This window comes from Aphelocoma coerulescens, chromosome 1A, assembly GCF_041296385.1.
Source record: "Aphelocoma coerulescens isolate FSJ_1873_10779 chromosome 1A, UR_Acoe_1.0, whole genome shotgun sequence".
In the NCBI taxonomy this organism is placed as follows: domain Eukaryota; kingdom Metazoa; phylum Chordata; class Aves; order Passeriformes; family Corvidae; genus Aphelocoma; species Aphelocoma coerulescens.
In genome coordinates, this window is record NC_091014.1 from 79,863,746 (window position 1) to 79,876,452 (window position 12,707).

A 12,707-nucleotide genomic window follows, 5' to 3' on the forward strand; every position below is an offset into this window, starting at 1 on the left:
ATGTTTTGAAGGTTGAGTGTTTTGCCTTTTTTTTTTTTTACTTCAGAAAAAGCATCTTTTTTTACTTCAGAAAAAGCACTCTGGTGGGAAAACGCAGTTTCAGAAATATGAAAATGAGTTCAGATACAATGTGAATCTAAAAGGATTGGCTGCTGCACACGAATTTGTGGCTGTGACACAACAATAGATGAGCGATCGATTTGTGTATAGATATTCGCAACGGGTCTAGCCTACAGGAAAAAAATGCTTTTATGCAAGAGTTCTGGACAGGGTGGAAGCACTTGAATATTGTAGTGATGGAAAAGCTAACAGACAGAAGAAGACTCTAAACAGTAGTGGTCCTTTTGTTGGAGGAGAAGGATACTGTGTGTGACTTTTTGTTGGCTGGAACTTGCCAGTGCAAGGCGGGGTGAGCTTGGTGGTGACAGGTGCCAGGTGACTCCCTGAGAGCAGCCCTTGCTGAACTAAAAGGGTCCTGTCCTCAGGACCACAAAAAATAGCCAGTGAAAGGTTATGAAATGTACCCAGTAAACATTGTTCTGGAGACAGAAAAAACTGTGTCCTGTATTCCACTGGCTGGGAATCGTGTTCCTCCATCTCCACCAGCCAGTTCCACGAGCCAAGCCACGCAGCCAGATGGAGACTGGTGCCTTTGCAGTTGAATTAAACACTGTGTGAAGCACCTGCTCTCCTGATTTGCCTCCAGATTCTTTCTGTGCTGTTGTCCACACTTACTTGTACCTGGTTAGACAGGTTTTGTCTGCACAGGAAAGAAGTTTGATACATGACAACATTACCCAGGAGTTCACAATCAATTACAGCCTCTCACCCGCTACCAGAGTCCTCCTAGTGCTTTATCCAGTCCAGTGCTACCCTGCTATTGCTTCTCACCTAGGACTTGCTGGGTCCCTGCTGCTCTGCCCACCCAGCCCATGATCTAGTGTTCCTTTTCTCTCTCTGTGTTAGCTCTCTTTTTGTCCTTTAATGATGGATTTTGCAAACCTGCTGGCTCCTTTTCCTCAGGTTGGGAGGGGGACATGGGAAGGGACTGCATCAGCCTGCCATCATCTCTTGCTTTCTCTTGTATTTTGTAAATGGTTTGAACTGGATTTCACCAAGCAGCAAAAAGCACTTGGAGGGCTTTCCGTCAGCAGTATGTAAATAAAAATGGATCAGAATAGATTGGATTGTTGCTTCTTACATCCGCTTCCCCATTTTGTTTTTGACAGGTCCTGGCACCCACACACACGCTCCTTGCTCAGACTCGGCTAGATCTGATTTTTTTGTCTGCTTTGAGTTTTTGGCAGGATTTTCCATTCCTCATAGAGGGTTTCAATAGCTCCTACCCTGGTCCTTAGTGCTCAGGCCTCGTGCCCTTATGCTTTCCGTACTTACAGGTCTTACCAGGCCCGTCATCAAAACATCACAAGGGCAAGAACTGCACCTCCTGCAGGCTCTGAAACAGGGAAGCTGCTGCTGCTGCTGGCTCCTGATCGCCTTTGCAACTCCACTGGGTCCAACATCACTCCCCCACTTCAGTCTGCACTTCCCACTGTAAAGGAGTGGAACTGAGCAAACAATCTGCAACAGGTAATTTATGTAATGAATGTACCCTTTTCCCCTGAGCTGAATATGCATGAGTGGGTGCTGATGTCTTCAAGTGCATTCCCTGTTTGAAGAGGCTTGCCTCGTTTTTTTCCCCTGTGCACCGCTTTTAATGCTACATATCAATCACAAGTGCTCCCTGGTGCATCCAAAAGCTGGTATTTGCTATTCAAATAGTGTGAAGTTGTAACTGTTTACATAAGTTTTGAGAAATTGTTTCTGATCCTTAAGTGGGAAAGCATTCAAATACCTCTGTCATGTGCAGCACATAGCCCTTTAAAGTGTGGGTTTAATGTTTACAGATGTACTCTTGCAATTCATTTTTCATGAGCGTTTGTGCTGGGAGACCTTGGTTGCTTGAATGTGTGCACAAAGGGAAGCGTGAAAGCAACACGATAGCAAACTAGTGCAACATTCTTTAAAATTCCGCATTCGGTAAGTCAGCTTTTAAATTGCCCAGCTCTAAACATGAGCACTGGAGTGTGAGTCAGAGATTCCCCCTTTTGCTTGCCATGCTTTGTGCCAGATAACGTGGAAGCAAAACAGCATCCAGGTGCAGAAGTCGGGCTGGAACTATTAGGGAGTGTCCAAAGGAGGGCAAGGAGGATGGTGAAGGGTCTGGAGCGGAAGCCTACGAGGAGCGACCGAGGGCACTTGGTCTGTTCAGCCCGGAGAAAACTGAGGGAAGACCTCATTGCAGTTCCATCTTCCCTGAGAGGGGAAGAGGAGGGGCAGGCACTGGTCTCCTCTCTGCAGTGACCAGTGACAGGACCCGAGGGAATGGCCAGAAGCTGTGCCAGGGGAGGTTTAGGTTGGGTATCAGGAAAAGGTTTTTCCCCCAGAGGGTGGCTGGGCACTGGACCAGGCTCCCCAGGGCAGTGGGCACAGCACCAGCCTGACGGAGCTCGGGAAGCGTTTGGACAGAGCTCTCGGGCACACCGCGGGATTGCTGGGCTGTCCTGCGCAGGGCCAGGAGCTGCACTCGGTGATCCCCGCGCTCCCTCCCAGCCCAGGACACCCCACGCTTCCGTCGCTTCCTCTCGGACCGCGGCCCCGCGGGGGCGCCCTGGCCGGGCGGAAGTGACGTGAGCGAGGGCGGAAGTGGCGCGAGCGCTGGGGCGTGGCCGCGGGCGGCAGGTGAGGGGCGCGCGGCGCGGCGGGGAGCGCGCGCGGGGGGCGGGGCCGAGCCCCAGCCCCGGCTCCCCAGAGCGCCGGGAGGGCCCGGGCGGGGCAGGGGAGCGGCTCCCGGAGCAGCTCTGGAAACAGCTCTGGAAACAGCTCTGGAAACAGCTCTGGAGAGCAGCCGCGGCTTCGGTGGGTGCCCTCCCCCGGGCCCGAGCGGGGCCCCGCGGGCGGCTGTGCCGGGACTGCGGCCCGTCACGTCTGAGGGCCGCAGGCACCGCCCGTCGGGAGCGCCGCCAGCTGTCGGGCAGGAGACCTTAGCAGCGGCTGTTTAGAAAGGATAGCATGGTCGGAGAGTGGTTCGTTGCACTTCTTATCCTGGGTGCATTAGTAAGAGCGTTGCCTGCAGGTTAAGGGAGGTGATCCTGCCCCTCTGCCCAGTGTTGGTGAGGCCACACCTGGAGTGCTGTGTCCAGTTCTGGGCTCCCCAGGGCATGTGACACATGGAGCTCCATCAGAGAGCGACAAAGTTGATTTACGGACTGGAGCATCTCTCTTATGAGGACCGGCTGAGGGAGCTGGGCCTGTTCAGCCTCGAGAAAAGGTTTTCCAGACAGGTTATGGAGTCTCCCTCGCTATATTCGAGATATTCAAGGACTGTTTGGGTGCAATCCTGTGCCATGTGCTCTGGGATGGCCCTCCTTGAGCAGGGGGTTGGACCAGATGACCCACCGAGGTCCCTTCTAACGTGGCCCATTCGGTGCTGAGCTATGATATGGATTGGGAAATCTGGCAGGCAGGCATGGAGCATGGAAACCTAAAGTTGGCGGTGACATACAGGACTCCTGAGCTCCACACAGTGCTCCAGGGAATGACAAGGACAATGCCTCTTTTCAGTGTAGATCAGGTACCCTGTAGGGACAGACAGGAGATGCTGCAGCCTGAAGGGAGGAACAAAAAAAGAGAAGGAGGTGTCTGAGAGAGACATGAGACTGTGTTGTGAGTTATGTGATTTTTCCTCAGAAAGTCAGCTAATGGCTTGTGATGGGGATTGGGTGTTTTGTACTATTCCAAGTACACTCCCAGGCCAGTAGTTGTGCTGTTGTAATGATTTGTGAAATAAACACATATTGTCAGTGTTTGCAAGTGAACCCAAACGCTGATGTGGTAATTGCAATTATTGGAACAATCTTTTCCTATGTTCAAATTAAAGAATGAAATAAAAATTTTCTTCAAAATAAAGAATGAAATGGCCAGCAGTAAGAAGACCACAGGGTTACTAGACCTAACTGTGCACATGAAGAAAGGATGCTGATGGATGTAGGGAACATTGTGATTCCACATCCAGCAGTGATGGTCGTTGATAGTATTTATTTTAGTAATCAACAGGAATTCCTGTGATAAGCTTTCCCCACTCCTTTTTGTTCTTTTGTTTGTTTGTGGGGTTTTTGTGTTTTTTTTTTTTTTTTAGTTATTAAATGTGGTTCAGATATTGAATGGGTGAATACCACCTGGATTTTCCCAAAGGCCTCTTTCCAAAGAAGAGGCTAATTCTTGACTGTGCAAGTCACAGTGCAGCTTCCAACAAGGAGTGTGGGGTAGTGCTGACTGTGGTTGTGGCGTTTCACGTGATTGAGGCAAATGTCAGTTGGGAGTTTGCCTGGAATGACCTCTTTATTTCTTTGAGGTTTCGTGGTGGGTGTTGCTGGCAGTGATTTGCAGTCTGGGCTGACCTGTCCTGGAGCAGATGAGGTAGAAGCTAAAACTGCTCCCATTCCTTGCCAATTCCCTGAAACACGGAGCCTTCCTGGAGCAGGGAAAGGAAGCAGAGCGGAGAGTACTGCTCTTGCCAGAGGCGAGGCCTGGAAGCAAAGTGGCTTTGGCGTGTCCTTGTAGAAGCTTTTCTCTGTGACAGTTTTCTGGGAATCAGAGGTGCTCCAGTCAACTGTCCCTTGCTTAGACTTTATTTTAGGAAGGTTATCTGATAAGTTCTGATATTTCATTATGTTTGTCTTGTCCGAGTAGTAAAGCTGGGATGTAGAGGCTGCCTGATTTATCTATGTCTGTATTCCTGGGATGTGTTGAATGGGGGGGAGACAGTCACACCTCCAGAGCCCTGAGGGAGAAGAGTGCCTGCGGCACTCCCAGAGCAGCACAGGCTGCTATTTTTAGCAGCTGTCCTTCTTCTATCACTCTGGATATTTAAACTGACTTTTAAATCTTCATTCCTTCAGATAAAAAGTGCTGTTCTCTTCTCTTCTCTCAGCTCAGGAGTTCATGGGCCAGAAAACTGAAAGTAGATAATTCCTGGGAGCTACTCTGCAGTCTGGCTTCTGGGTAATACCAGGTAACTGTAGTCACTTCAAACTCAGCTTGGGAGTGAAAGGGAAGGGTAGAAATTGAGGGCTGGGGAAAAATAGTACTGAGGTAATCCTGAAAGCAAGGCAGATTTTTTTCATAACATTTTTTTAGATTAAAGGTAATGTGCAGAGGAAGAAGAGGATTATGTGTGAAATTGTTATGTTTCCCATGGCTGTGGTGTAAGAGATTGAAGGGAAACATTTTTATCACTCAGAAAAGCAGTTTCTGTAGCTAATCAGCTCTGCTTAGACCCCTTCACAAGATAACCTTTCCAAGAAAATAGTCCATCCAGGTGTCATTTTTTTGACCCAGCTTTTTGCCAGCTCCTGTCAATCAGGCCACTCTGTAGGGATATTCCTTCTAGCAAATGTGAACAGACTTGAAGACATTCCTTATTTGGTGAGTTCCCCTCCTGTCATCTTCTAGAAATGGAAGCTTTGCCTTTGCTTTTGAATGTATAAAACAGGCAGGAACTGATGTGGTTGCAAGTTTGATTTGGTTGTTTCCTTAACTAAATGTCTAAGGATTTGTTGTAATGGTGCATGTGGAGCCTGGGGTTTGTAAAACTCCGGAACTTTGGAGCTGAGGGTACTGAATGTGGAGGTGGAAAACGGGACATTGCAAGTTAGGGTTTGTAGCAGTGAGATGTGTCAGTGGTTAGATCTGCAGCTAAGCTCCCTCTGCAGGAGGGTGAAGCTGATTTTTTATCAGGAAACTAGAGGGAAAAACTAGCTGGGTTTTTTTGTTTTGGTTTGGTTTTTTTTCTTAAGTGCTGTGTCTCTGGAAGTAAGTATTCCTGTGGTCTGATAGTGAGAATGAGAAGCTCCAAACGTTCTGCAGGGAGTCTACAGCAGCATTCCAGTTAGCCTGGTTTTGCAATTCCATTACTTAAGAGAACTTATTGCAGAGAAGTGGCTCTCTAGAGGACTTTGCATAGCCAGTGGCTTCTGTGCACTTCAGGCATACAAAACCGAAGTGGCCCCGTTTAGGAAATCGAAGAAAGAGCTGTATCTGGATGTTTGGGATGGGACCCGCAGCTTTACTTATGATGTCTGTGTAGCGGGTGTAGCTAAGCTATTTGTTTAGGCTTCTTTTGTAATAAGTGGTGATAGGAAGGGAAGGCAGGCAATTAGCAGAGTCTTTGTGGTCAGTTGTATACGCTGCCCTAGAATCAATCAATTGTTCATTAGAGCATCTGATTGTCTCCATTACTGGTGAGAGCCAAAGGTGGCAGTCGCAGAGGGGATTATCTGATTAACTTTGGACATCAACATCTGTCTGTCAAAATGAGCTTTAGGTATCCAGCTGGAGGAAATCAATTTCAGCCTATGCTTAGAGGACAGGGCCTTCTCAGCAAGGTGATGCGGTGAGGGAGGCTGCCTGTGCTTCACAAAACAGAGCTCTGTGTTGAGGGGAAAGATTGTCCTGAAGACAGTAGTGGCTTAGAGGGAGTCTTAGCTTATGGAGCTGGCAGGATTGAAGTGCACCTCTAAATTCTTTCAAGTCTCTACTTTTCAGATTCTCTTTAAAAAAATAAAGTAATATAATAGCATTCTCCCTTTTGGAGAGTCAATATAATTTGTACGTGATCCATCTTTAAATGTCAGGTATTTTGCAATTTGCCAAGGAGTTGCCGTATGCTATTGTAAAGCTGTGCTCTGAGATCTCAAATTTTGATTCTTTCTCTTAAGCCTAAGTGGAATATGGCAGTATGTGACAAACCAACAAATACAAGTGGCTCTGAGTAGTTTTTAGGGAAAGGGAGAGTCTCCAGATTATAGTAGCTGCCACAGGTACTGTTTCTTTCAAAGCAGAGTGTCTAAGCCAAAGACACAAAGGCCCTGGCTTCTTGAGAAGGGGCTGCCTTAAATGCTGGGCTCACATTTTCAGAAGCAGATTTTTGACAGGCCAGTGCTTTTCTTTAGGTAGTCCTGCTGACTGTCAGACTCCTCAGTGCTCTACTGCTTCTGCAGGGCCATGGTGTGCTGGGACACTGCCTCCTTTTGAAAAGGTTTTGGCTGTTCAGGTAGTCCCATATCACTAGCAGTTGTGGGAGCAGGAGATGCCGTGTAGGATTCGTTTTCTACGTGGACTTTTTGTTGGTGGTGTTCTTCTGAGGTAAGGGACAGGCTGAAAGACTGAGGTTGAGTAAGTATCCTCTAAAGCTGGAGGAGAGGAGCAGAAATGGCTTTTACAGCTGTGGCTAAAGTAACTTTGTGATGTAGATGTGGCCGAGGTGTGCTCCTGCTGCTGGGGGGGAGGGAGAATGATGGCTTCTCAAGCTTTTCACTTTCCAGCACCTGTTGCCAGTTTCTGTGGCTGGGGAACTCCAGCTCCTCAGTTTAATTCACTCCTTGAGAGTGGGCAGGGTGGGACAGCTGGAATGGAGAGTCTTTTGGTTCCAGGAGTAGCACTCAGAGGCAAAATCCCGGCCAATGCCAAGTGCTCCAAAGATGAAGAAACCCCAGTCTTGTCGAAAATAGCTACTAGAGGTCTTGAGACCAAAGCAATAACATCTACAATGGAGTTTGAGGGCACTACTATAAGAGACATCTAGTAACATGAGCACCCTGGTGGAGTACAGCCTGCTACAGGGCCTAATTAGGGTCTTATTAATGCTTTCTTTCATCACTGCCTTCTAGCCTTCAGATGGTGATTAGACCTATTTATAGGGGCAGAGTTCCTTAATATTCAGCACAGTGTACTTCTTGCCAATCAAATCAGTAGCATCTGCATCTTTGATTGCTGCTTAATAACACTGTAGAAGATGGTTAATTAAAAAATATAAATAGACTTTTCATCCTCTTAACTTACTGAAGTGCTTCTCTCCTGCCCCCACCTTGCTTCCCCAAAAAACCGTAAAGTTGGATTAGCACAGGGACTGTGGTGAACCTCTCATCTCACTTCTGGAAATGTATCCTTCTCTCCTATCCAGGAGAGTTACCTCTTGTGTGCTCTGCTGGAGGACTAAATTTCACCCCCTCCTGCAAATGTCAACACAGGGCAGAATGATTTTTTCCTGCGAAATAATAGGACTTGTATGTAGGCTCTTATGCTGCATTTGAGCGATTTCTAGCTTTTGTTTCAGTGTCTACATCTGTGTATGTGCATACACTGCCTTATCCTGCCCCTGAACAGGAGGAGCACGTGCAATGACATGTTTTGCTTTTCTAGCTTTTCAAGTCTCTTTTTTAAATACAGTTGTCTGTTTTTCCAGCTGGTAAACTCATAGGAGTGTGCTTTATCTTTGGAGGACAAAGTGATGTAATTATCTTTTTTTATTGTTCATATTTTTTTCCTTGGAGGATTTAATTCTGGTATTCGTTGGGATAGCCTCTAGGCAAGCCTCCAGAATAATCAAGGCATGACTTGAATATGCCAGCAGATTTGACCATGGGAAAATGTTTGTCCAGGTAAACATGGTAGAAAGTATTACATGTAAGAAATTACTCTCTGTGAAGAATTTGGGATGACTTCTCACCGTTAACCAAGTCATTGATGTGACTTTCCTCTGTCAGAGGAAACAGCACTTCCTGATAAGCTATGCCCAGAGCCTGTCTAGTCCATCTTTTCAGTGTGTTTAATCTTAACCTGTAGTTCATTTGTGGCTTGGTCTGTTCCCACTGTGGAACCATACTGGTGGTAGTTGGGTAGTGGTATGTGGTGAGGGATGTGCAGACCTGTGTTTTATTGCATATTGCTGATCTCTATGTCTTCACAGGTGGCTACAAGGCATTGATCTTTTATTAGGATCCTACAAAAGAGAGACATAGGTTTAGAGACAGCCTGCCACTTCTTTTTGGAGTTGTTACTGCCTGTGGGAATTAAAGGCCTCTAGTTCTTGCTGCCTTTCCAGTGCAGTGACAGAAGCAGCAGCACAGTAATTGCTGAAGCAGCCCTTGTAGCTTTGAAGTATACACACTGATTTTTTTCAAAGTATTTAATCCCTCTTCTCCCCTGAGCCTGCTCTTTTTAGTTTCTTGAAACATGTTAAGGAAGCAGGTATTGTTGATGGCTTGCCTTATTCTCCCTTTATTTTCACAGCAAAGTACACATCTGGTAAGTGCTTGTATATAGCTTTACATTCTGCCTGTGTTGAGGGCAGCCAGGCTGTTTTCTTAATGTTGCCTTTGTTTATGTTCCTTTGAAAAACTAAGATATTTTAAGGTTGTGGGGTTGTTTTCTTTTAGATAATTATCCCAGTGGTCAATCCTCCATAGAGCAGTATTTTTCTAAGGAACTTAGGAAAGGTTGCTTCTTTTACAAACTGTTTGCTCTGTAACAAGTTCTTTTGGGCTTGCCTTAACATCAGAAGTTTTATTCTTATGGAGAGAGGTGAGCAAAGCAGGTGGAGTATTTCTCTGCCTATCCAGAGCAGTGAATTGTATACTTCCTTTTCCAGGTGCAGAGCTTCACATATCCCTCAGAGTATTAGACTTGGTTGTGGTGAGTGAACAGTAAGCCCAGTTTTTGGTTCCAAATGCCTGAAAACCCTGGAGTGCTCAGCCTGTATTTGGCCTGGTTTAAGTCTTTTGGAAAGGCAAGACAGTTTGGTGGAGACTGATTCTGTTTCCCACTCTTGCTGTTTCTCTCAGCTTTTGCCAGTATGAGTGTTGGAACTGAGAGGGAGAGAACAGCTTTGAGTGCAGAGGGACAGCCACCAGCCCTGAGGAGCTTTGGAGCAGCTTGCCAGAGGTGAAAGGCACAGACAGCTTAAGGCAGAAGTGCAAATCTGAGCAGTCAGTAGCTTTAGTCAGAACTTCCAAATCAGGACATAGCACTTGGAAGCAGGTGGTGCAGTGAGAAAACAACCTTTTTCTCTTTGTTTTCACTTTAATAAGGTAAATGAGGTTATTATATAACATCAGAGCTTATTTGTCTTGATCATGAAAGTTGACATAGAAAAAATAATTGAATAAAGAATGGCTGGAGCCCCCAGATGCTGCAGCTCTTTTCCAGAGCCTCTTTGATTACAAAGAAATAAAAGCTCTATATTGCTGTTTCTTCTGCTTTGTGTGACCCGTTGGTGGTCACACCACTAATGATTACATCTCTTGGGTGATCTGGCATCTGTTTTTATGACTCATACTTGCTTTGGGCATGTGTGTCCATTTCTCACTGTAGCATCAGAGTATTTCATATCAGCTGTCATAATTCCAGCATGCTGTACTTCCTGCTGAAACACACCAGCTCCCTTTGTAAGATTCTGGAGTGATGCTGGAACCAGTTTGTTGCTTTGCTAAAAGTCCCTTCCATGTGTAAGGTATAAGCAGTTTATTTGCACCTTTGCTGTTTGTTACGTGAAGGCTTGGCACCCATTGGATAGGGTAGAAGAGTTGACGTATTTTCACATGCAGCACTCACTTTTTTTTTAATGTACTAATTCTGATAGTGTGGAGCATGGCAAGAAAATGTGCTGCTTCCTTCTCAATGCACTGGAGTTTGAGATAAAGGAAGAGTCAGTCTTACTAAGTGACATTCAGTCTTTGCTTTCCTTCCTGGCTTCTGCTGGGAATATTTTTAATTTTCTCTGTTAAAATATTTGTTATTCCTACAGTCCCTCTCTGTTATTTGAAGCAATTCTCCTTTTATTCTAAGCATGTGGTGAGGCCCTTACTCAAATTGATTGTAAAACTGGCTTATTTCTTCAATTACTTTGGTCCTAAGAGGTAACAAATAGCAGCTGTAGCATAGGATTTTGCCCAAGTCTAGTCATTTAGTTGTTGCTGTTTTCCCTCCTCCTTGCTGTAGATCTCGAACTTGTTCTCTTGCACAGAAAGAATTATCTCTTGTATCTGCGTCTGGCAGCAGTTTCCAGAGTCTGCCATATTTCTCCACTGTGGTTTTCTTAGGAAAGGTGAGAATCTGAAGCTCGTTTGAGTGTCTTCATTGAGAACCTGTGAAGGTGAAGTTTACTGACAGAAAACTGTGACAGTGTGAGCAGGAGCATCCAGGGATTTTCCTGCTTTGCCCAGTCCTGGGTGCTCCTCTCTTTGCAGGGCAGCAGTGGGACCTGAAGGACAGTCTGTAGCTTCTGACTGCAGGGAAAGAAATGGTTTGGGGGAAGCTAGAGAAGTACTGCTCCCGAGTGGGAAAATCTGTCAGTCAGCAGCTGAACTGAGCTTGGTTTTAGAAAGGTCACTAGGAGAATTAGGATTGGTGGGAGATCTGAGAGATCATATTGGGGCTGTATAGTCTCCTTTGGTCTCAAGAGGTGAAAAGCTTGGGTTTCTCAGGATTACCTTTACACAGGTTTTGATAGTGAGGCAAGTTTCAGAAGTTTCCTTCTTGCCCCTGCTTCCTACTATGCTTCATGACTGGACAATTACAGCTGTTTATCTGGCTGCAGTAAATTGGGTCATTGAACTGATTTGAGTTAAAAATAGGCATCTCAAACATCAGCAGCACTGATGCAACAGCAGAGTTGTGGCCAGTGGCAGGGAGGATCATAAACTCCTTTTGCTGCTGGGGCCAGAGTAACTCACAGCCGCGTCCTTGCTGTGTTATCTGCTCGCTTTATTCCGTGGTGACAGTCAAGTAGTAGATTTGAAAGGAAAAGGACTGAAGCTTGATTGTGGTCAGCAGATCAAAAACTGCTGTCTCAAAATTAGCTGTACTCTCTCAGATTAACTTGTATGTTTTACAGCTCTAAATAATAATTTCCTGTCTGCTGAGTAGGCCCAGTCAAGAAGACTAATCAGTGTGCAAACATTGCCACTAAAGAGTTCAGATGCAGAGTCTGGCTGCCAGTGATGCATGAAATGAAATAGAATAGGTCTAGGCTTCCTAGACAGGCAGCAGAGCCAGCTCTCTAATGGCTGGGCTTGATCTTGCAAATTTGTTAGCTGTGGAAAGGCTTCTACATCGCATATGATACATTTCTAAACACCCCCACCAAAAAAAACCCCCAAAACAACACAGCAAACCCCCCATCCCAAAAGAATACCCTTAAATAACAGCCGCATCACATTTACAGAAAGCTTTTTCTACCCTACTGTGGTATCATCTTGAAGGACAAATTTGGAGAGGATGGATTGTGTTTCTTAAATGTACAGAAATGGCTGCGGGCAAGTCTAATCTGTTATCTCTTTATTTTATGAAGCAAGATAGGTAATTGAAAGAATATGTGAAGACCCCTCTAATTTTCACATATTAAACTGTTGGTTTATGTTGTGACTATCTCTTTAGGCTCCTGTCTTGTGAATTTCTCCAGTGTGGGCTGTGTTTCTATGTTATTCTCAGCCTGTGCTGCCATAGAGCCAGGAATGCAGGTTGCACACAGCAGTGCCCTCTGGACTAGCTCCTGCAGACTTCCAAGTACCACAGAGGGAATGTGGTACATCCTGAGATATCCCTGTCTGTTTCTGATACCTTGTTTTTTGATCCTCCTTTGTTTTGCTTCTCCTGAACTTACTGAATATTTTCTTATACAGAGGTACAGAGCTCTGTGTGATGAAACCCTGTCATGAGCACCTGTAAACTGTGTGGTTTTTACAGCCTGAATGGGAAGAGACACAGAGAAAACAACTTTGAAGGGAGTTATGTAGACCTAGCAGTAGAGTTTGGGTTAGAAAACTTTATGGATACTCTACTCTGTTAGTTCTTCAGAATGTCCTAAC

General features: G+C 45.7%; 1 protein-coding gene across 4 annotated transcripts in view; it reads left to right on the forward strand.

The window, feature by feature from the left end:
• Nucleotides 1-2,702: 2,702 nt before the first annotated feature.
• Nucleotides 2,703-12,707, forward strand: part of WASHC1 (WASH complex subunit 1) — a 41,141-nt gene continuing 31,136 nt past the window's right edge. Inside the window, exon 1 of one of the 4 annotated variants that reach the window (XM_069003722.1) lies at nucleotides 2,703-2,742. The gene's annotated coding sequence lies outside the window, so the exon portion shown is untranslated. The other 3 variants (XM_069003724.1, XM_069003721.1, XM_069003723.1) reach the window with 3 other exon arrangements.